Source organism: Toxorhynchites rutilus, chromosome 3 (assembly GCF_029784135.1).
Source record: "Toxorhynchites rutilus septentrionalis strain SRP chromosome 3, ASM2978413v1, whole genome shotgun sequence".
NCBI lineage: Eukaryota > Metazoa > Arthropoda > Insecta > Diptera > Culicidae > Toxorhynchites > Toxorhynchites rutilus.
The window spans coordinates 82,908,430-82,916,612 of NC_073746.1; the positions used below are offsets into that span (position 1 = coordinate 82,908,430).

The 8,183-nt window shown below is 38.1% G+C and overlaps 1 protein-coding gene across 1 annotated transcript in view; it reads right to left on the bottom strand.

Annotated features, from left to right (window-relative positions):
- The window catches only part of LOC129774364 (clavesin-1-like), a 50,086-nt gene extending 43,162 nt beyond the window's left edge, over positions 1-6,924 (bottom strand). Inside the window, exon 1 of the mRNA XM_055778096.1 lies at positions 6,597-6,924. The gene's annotated coding sequence lies outside the window, so the exon portion shown is untranslated. The remainder of the gene's footprint in view (positions 1-6,596) is intronic.
- Positions 6,925-8,183: the final 1,259 nt, after the last annotated feature.

The following is an 8,183-nucleotide window of genomic DNA, read 5'->3' on the forward strand; positions in this document are numbered from 1 at the left end:
TTTCAGGACATAACCTAAGCTAGCAGTTTTTGAAACTGTGGAGACAACTTCAATACTACATTTAGTAGATGGGAAGGGAAAAGCGAGGGAAAAACATAGTACCAATAGGGACGAATATTGTTTGTATATATAAATAAAACTAATAATATTAAAATATGGATAGGCTGAACACCACAATTCAAATACAGAAATAAATCACAAACATAGTTGGGTTCATTCAGTTTCCATATCAATTTGAAACACAAGAACGTAAATATAAAAACATCTAAATCTATAAACTTAATCAGACAGTCATCAGTGGAACACATTCTGGCATTTCAGCTAAATTTTATGTTTCTGTCGCCAGTTTCGTTTCTTTTATATTCTAGCAATTCTATTTTAGATGCACAGGTGTCTTAACCAGATACACTTAGAGTAAAAACATTAGTGGATTCCGAAACAAATTAGAAGTGCGATTCTTTGTCGCATAAACACATGATAATGATTCCTTCAAACGATCTTTTATGTACAGTACAATTTCAACATTTACTGACTTTTATGGATATGGAGTTCTGAATGCAAAAGTTTCCACTATTTTGAGTTATTGACTATATAAAATGTCATGTCTGGGAGGCGTCATGACGTTAAAAATAGTCCCGAGATGACATTGCAGGACAAGGACACCAAATAATTCAATCGAACATATTAACTAAACCGTTCGGAGAATCAATAATCTTACCTTTGAAGATAGCCGTGGCCGTCTCCATGGGAGTTCCAAATCAGAAATAACACATAAATTTCATATCAGTTCACAGAACATATTTTGAAGTGATTGTCCATAAATAAAAATTTAAAATAAAAATTATAAAACAAGATTTAGAAACTAGGAATTTAGTTTAAACCAATTCTTCCGTGGATTTTCAGTTCCCATTTTTCGAAACCTGAGTGCAAAAGAATCCACGCAAATAATAAGATACTCTGAGGCCTCATTTTTTGCGGTTTTCTACAGCCTCACAAAAGGAGTGGGAGAAAACAGGGTAAAACCTAAAAAAACTAAAGATTTCCACATATTTTTTCCCATGTTTCTTCGCCTTCAAATCATTACAAAACATCTCTTGTACTCAATATGAACCATGTGTCTGTTGATCCTTTTTTTAGAATAATGCGAATTTTGATAGGATACAAAATTTTTTTATGTGAAATAAATGGGAGTGCGTGTAAAGTCGACATCCTGTCTTTACTCCGACACAAATGAAAACTTGTTACAATAATTTCAAAGTTCGTAAGTAAGAGGCTATCCATACTCTATGTGGATACTTTGAGAGAGGGCGGGGGAATAATTTCAAATAATATGAAATTGGATTGCACAGATTTTAAATGATACACAAATTAATGTATTTCGTCTGTAAACAAAAGCTGTTCACTTATTGAACCCCATAGCCCTTGCTGCTGATGTAGCCCCAGATTTGCAAAGCAAATGGTTTGAATACTGCTCTAGAAATCTCAGCCAGCAATATTTTTTTTCTTATTGAAATGGTTCGGAATAAACAATTTTGATCTCAGCTTGGGTGAGCATCCACCGAAAATGTGGCTGATAAACCTTTTTTGTTGACATGCCCTACTCAACATTGGTTCTGACTGATTTCAGTTGAATATCAATTCTGCTCTGCTGATTTGTCATCCAAACATAAACACGAGGCATCTATAAAGAATAAGGACGCATCTTACCTGTCAGTGAAAAACAAACCATGTGTCGGTTTTTCCCTTACTGAAAGTGTCGATTCTACCCCGAATGAACTCGAAATTTCAAATCAATGTTTTTGGGCATCGATAAGCAGCAAAACCACCTACCATCTCTCAAAATACACTGAACAATGATCTAAAGTGGCCCATAGACTATGTCGACGCTATTTACACTGATCAGAAAGCGGCATTCGATCGTGTTGATCATGGCATCTTTCTTTCTTTCGTTGCTAAGCACATATCTACGCAATCGCAGAACTTCCGTGAAAGTGGGTTCCTCCCATTCGAGGTGGTTCCAGAACGGTTCTGGAGTACTGCAAGGCAGCATTTTAGGGCCTTTGTTATTCTCACTATTTGCTGCCAATTGATAACGTCACACACTGTTTGAGACTTCAAAACTTGATTGATTTATTGGCGGATTGGTGCAACTCTAACCACATGACAATCAGCAATCAGAAATGCACTGCTGTCAGCTTTACCCGTAAAAAACAGCTAAACATTTTTGACTACAGCTACTCCAGCGCAGTGATGGCGTCACGGATCTCGGTGTCGTTTTGGATAGCCCAATGTCGTTTAGACAACACTACTATTTGCATTGAAAAATGGACATGCGTGTAGGCATGTTTTTGTGTTCTTTCTTCGTGTTATTTATCAATTCATTCTCAGTTTTCACGACAAAATTGTTGGAGTAGATCGCTTCAGGTTTGCCCAGAATTTCCCGATGGGACGCCTGGGCGACTTGGGTACCACATCGGAATTAAGCTCTCCTCTTACGACGCTTCGAGTAGTGGGCCGACGCCAGATCCAACCAGAACACCGCGTCTTCGCCATTATGGTATTTCTTGATGAACGACGCAACTTCCGACAGGCACTTCGTACTATAAATTTCTCCGTTCACGGCCAGCCCGGAGCTAAAGAAGAGTGGCTTCGGCATCTCTATCTCGCTGATCGTCAGCAACAGCAGCACCTTCTTGGGAAACTTTGTGTATGAAATAAACTTCACTTCGGAGCTCACTTCCTTCGTGGGGGAAGTAGAACACGAAGTGCCCTGCCAGTCGTTGCCATCCAGGGTGAGATAGGTCTTGTCATTCATCACCACCGCCACGTCGCGATTCGCCGGGAAAATCGACTTGACCATCTTATTCAGCCGCTTGCCTGCAGCTCCGAGACCAGTGGACGAGATTTTCGTTCCTGACACGTATGTCCATGTTCGCCAGATACTTTTTCACTGTTTGACCGTTTGCACCGACCTCCCGGTCAAGCACACGCGGCGATGTAGCCACTTTTCCCTCGAGCTTTTTCCCTTTGGAGCTTCTTGTCGCTTAGAGCCGTCGGCCGTTCGGAACCGGACTTTTTTTCGATGCTCTGATTGTTGTCCAATAGTGCCAAGATGTTTGTAGATGCCGGAACGGGCGTATCCTGCGTCCACAAAGTGCCGCACTATGTCCGTTTTCGACGCGGCGGGGTACCGTTCTTTGAACGCGCACACATCTAAAGAGAGTAGCTGTTTTCGCCATCACGGTAAGAGTTCGACTGATAGAACTGTTAATTTTTTTCTGCTGACTCATGGGTTACTATGATTGATGCTGCATGGGTAGTTTCGTCAGTGCGTGTGAAAATGGAGACATGGACATGGTTCAGGAAACATGAAAACAAAAACGTTTTTGATCAATCCGACGGAAGATTCTGTTCTATTGAACTGACAGAAGCCAACATATCGAGTATCCCTCTGACATTTTCCCTTTGTTTTGCACTGAATCGGGTTCCCCACTGACAGTTCTGCTTGAGATTTTCCTAACGATCTTAGCACCGATCATAGCATCCGGCTGGAAGATCCCCTCAAAATTGATCGGCTCAGATTGCTTTTTCATCAACACGTCAGAACGCTCAATAGTAGGGGAAGGGTGGCCAGCTATGTATATACAATGAGTGTCAAATCAATTGATACACTTTATTACAAATTTATACATCATTCAAATTTAAAATAAAAAATTATTTTATCAATTATACACAAGTGTCCATCTTACCCGCCCTATCCGTCTTTCCCGACCCTCCTCTAAATGATGTACTTCAATTTCAATTGCTGCCGAATCGTATTGTAACAGTATTCCTACAAGATTACGAATCAGTTCATAAAAGCTGGGCGACTATTGACGAATTTACGCAAAGCTGAATCAGCTCATGCGAAACCTACATTAGAGCTCAGTACCAGAAAAGTGATGCTGTTTGTTTACTCTACGAACTTAAAAGCTATATTCTGTCGTGAATATTCGTTTTATTTCTATTTAGATTCATTTCAACCATTCAATGTTATCAGTATATGGTAAGAAAGTTAGAGTTTTATATATTCACGATGGTTCAACACGCAATTTGACTATGACTTTGGTCAAATTGCGTGTTTAAACCATCGTAATAAACGTCGAACATTTTAAGTTCAATAATACACACAGGTTCTGAATACCGTGGATAATGGCGATGAAATCCATATCATATTAAATTGTCTGATATCCTTGATTAAGTAAGGGCCGATACGAGAAGAATTTTCAGTATTTTTAGCGCAACACATGCTACTAACTACTAACTAATTGAAAAAAAAAAATTCCAACACTTATACCAAACCATTCTTCATAATATACCGTTCTGAATCATATTTCGGACGCTTAAGGCGTATGATGCAGAAAACAGCTCTAAACTTTATGCACAGGTATTACTCGGTTGATATTTTTAAATTAATTAGTTCAATATGCTTTAAAACTTTCTACTTTGGTACCTATTTGATTGAAAACATACAAAAAAATCATTGAATAAAATGATTTTCCAATGAAGCGAATAAAAATCAAACTTCGGACACTAAATCAAATTTCGGACACTTTATTTTGTAATTTTTTGAACGAAAATTATATTACACTTGATTATATTTTATTATATTTTATATATTGATAAACGGGTAAATTCTACGTGCTCACGCTAAGCAAACGTCAAACACAAACGATAGTGAGTAGTGTTGATAGATTTTTACCGATTATGTTATAATTCAATTGTAGTTCTCATATGAAATGATAGTGAAACTAAGGAATTACTCTAAAGAAGTAATTGTGATATTAATTTTATAGTTATATCATCAGTGCATTAAGCATTTCAAGATATTAGAACAAAGTGTCCGAAATATGATTCAGAACGGTACATACCACATTGTAAAATGATGATTATCTAACCTTTGCAGCATGGAAAGGATACTTGAATCCGAGAAATTTGAAGGAAAATTCGGAGTTTTCTAACAAATTTTAATTCAAATTTTAATTAATCATCATTTTATTTACTGCGCAATCTGTTTGTAAATCTAACGTAAGTTCGGCAATTGGAAAACGGAATTTAAAGTCTGTGTTGCTTAGACTATTCATCATATTAAAGCCCCATACGAAGAGTTTATGCAGACAAAAAACATTTAGGAAGGCCTGAAGAACATAAATGAACAGTTTCATCTTTTTTTCCAGAGACGAATGAACTCTCTGAGTTTAAAGTCTCTTTAATTCAATACCGTTACCGTTTTTTTCCAACGTGCAGGAACTTGATTGAAATAATGCAGAAAAGATTCTTTGACCTAACGGATTAGAAAGTAAGATCTGCGAAATCGATTTGAATTATATAATTTGCAATAAATGTATCATCTGGTTCTATATGTATGAAACACCATTATGGTTTTGTGAACACTTTGCGCCAGACCAAAATAATAAAGATTATACACAGTAACACCATGATTATCGTTCATACACAAAAACAATATATTTCAGTATAAAAATTACGGATTGTAAATACATATATACTCAAATTATCATTCTGTAAGGTCGTGTAGACCAATGGTCAGATCATGTGGAAGCCGTGACCAAAATAACAGAGCAGAAGTCTACCACTCACTGACAAATTTCAAGGAAGGAATACGGAATTACTGTGGAACTCGCTGTCGCGGATAGTCGAAGTTTTACTGTACATTATTTCAGAAGAGGTCTTATACATCTCTGAAACTAAAAAGTTAGGTGATTCTATAGTTAAGAAACGAAGTGTGAGTTTTTTTTATCAACACGCTGAGTCCTGCACTATTTTTGCTGCGCTTTCCATTCAGCCCGAACCAAGAGCTTTTGCACAACCAAATCGATCCAGCTCCCAAAGATACTCATTGTATACATATTTATTTCGAATAGAAAGTGGCCAAATTCCGTAACTCATCCGAAAACAAACCACTTTGTAACTGTCAATCCCACTGATCATCGCTCTCCTAACAAAAAGTTGCGTGACGATCCCTAGAAACCGACGTGGGGCTCAGCGTGATAGAAGCTGGGTCGTTCATTACAGTTGATAATGTAATAATTGAGATGTATATTTTAATTTCAAATTTTTATGCGAACCCTCGTTGAAAGAACTCTTATCATTCAGCGAACACATTTGCAATAATCTACAGACTTCATTGACACATTAAAGTTTATAGTCTGTTTGACTCAATTCTACTATCGATTAAATAAAACGAAACGAAAAATCTGCCAGCGCTCATGTTACTATTAGCTGCTGCAACTGATTAATTATTCGAAACAAATCGCTGCACATAGTATTTGCTACTCGCGCGATGTCTTATCAAAAACTACGACACACATACTGCATGGAGGTCACCAGGAGGCAAATTGAAGTACATACTTCGAATTACAATTCCATAGATACCATCGCCGGACGGACGTGGAATTAATTTTTGGCCGCCACACAAATTGTGCATTCAAATAGCATTATAACGCCTCCATGCTCATAGTAGAACAATGTGACATTGGACAACGGTATTGTAACACCTAGAGTGTAGAAACTAGTGCAAGCATTCATAAGCAACATACATGAATCTCCTGTGAAGGTCCTTTGTCGCTTTCGTTTGAAGGCCGAGCGTCCCTCTGATAAACCCGTTGTTCTTGTTTACTTCACGCCGAGGCGCACTTTCTGCTGAACGACACTACTGGTGGCACTACACAATGTGAATCATTCAACTTCTTCTCTAGACACCTCGTTGCATCCGTGGGTTGGTCGAGAAAAGGAAGAAAAGACTGGAAAAAGTACAGCGTGACAAAGGGCACTCGCGAATGTGAAACACTACGCCCAGAATGAGGCTCCCAACAATCGACAACGTCCGTTCTGCTTCAATGTTCAAACCATAACTGCGCTGAGCTTCGCGAATTATTTGCTCTCGCGGAGTAGACTTGATTCTTGTTTACCTTTTTTTCTGTACGCCCGAGGTTCTTCCAGACTCGCCAGAGTATTTATTGTTATTATTGCAGCTCTTTATTCACTGCATGTTTTGCTGTAGAACGTCGTGAGTCACACACTACCGCCCAGCTCAGCTGGATTTGACAAGAATTTTCTCTCCAGTCGACACCCTCCGCTTAGAACATAAGTCCACGCGATTGTGGGTCGGGTTGTTCAATTTTTAATTACGGAGTGTGCTTGAATGCCGCGAAACACAATGCAAAATCTGGAGTAGAATACGTATCATTATTTTGATATCACTATAATGATTTAATACGGAATCAATCGAACACACAGAAAATACTGTTGTTTATCTCATGAGCAAAAATTTTTCAAAAATTCAAAAAATTGCGTTAGGAGTGCATACAATCAGATTATACACATGTTGACAAGCTAAGCGCAACGCGCTTCGATTCCGCGGATTACAAACCCGGACTATCCACCAGTGAGTTAGCTAAACTATTTGATAATCCCAAATCCACATTGATATCCTAAAACGATTTGGAAAATTTCAGAACCTCCCAATTGGCCGTCCAGATCATGCGATTTGAGCCCGCTAGACTTTTTTTTGTGGGTTTATGCGAAAGACCGTGTCTATGCCAACTCTCCGCAAACTCTTGAACATTTGAAAGACAACATTCGTGAAGTTATGACCGAGATACCGCCCCATATGTGCCGAAAAGTCATCGAAAATTACCTGTTCCGGATCAAGGTGTGCGAGGAAGCCCTAGGTGGACATTTGAATGATGTTGTATTTCACACATAATGGCATAAACCAAACTTAAATTTGAAATAAAAGTTTCATCGAAATTCGAATTCTACGTGTGTTTTATTTCAATTTACTTTCGGAGTTTAAAGTTGGAAAACCCTGTATATGACAAAACGCACTGCATAACTGTTTGCGAGCATCGCTAACTTCAAACGGTCCAGTTGTTGACATTAGAGATCCAAATTTAGCCATACGGAAGTAACTAATAATAAATGATTCCTTTCAGGTCCCACCAAATACACAGTAGAACCTTCCTGGCAGGGTTACCATATCTACAGAATAATCTGTATTAATACAGATTTTTCAGGATTTTTGAAATCAAGAATCTGTAGATGCAGCTTACCGTTTTTTCAGGTTTTCATACAGATTTACAGATTTTCCAAAATAACGATCCAATATTAGTTATGAATTAATA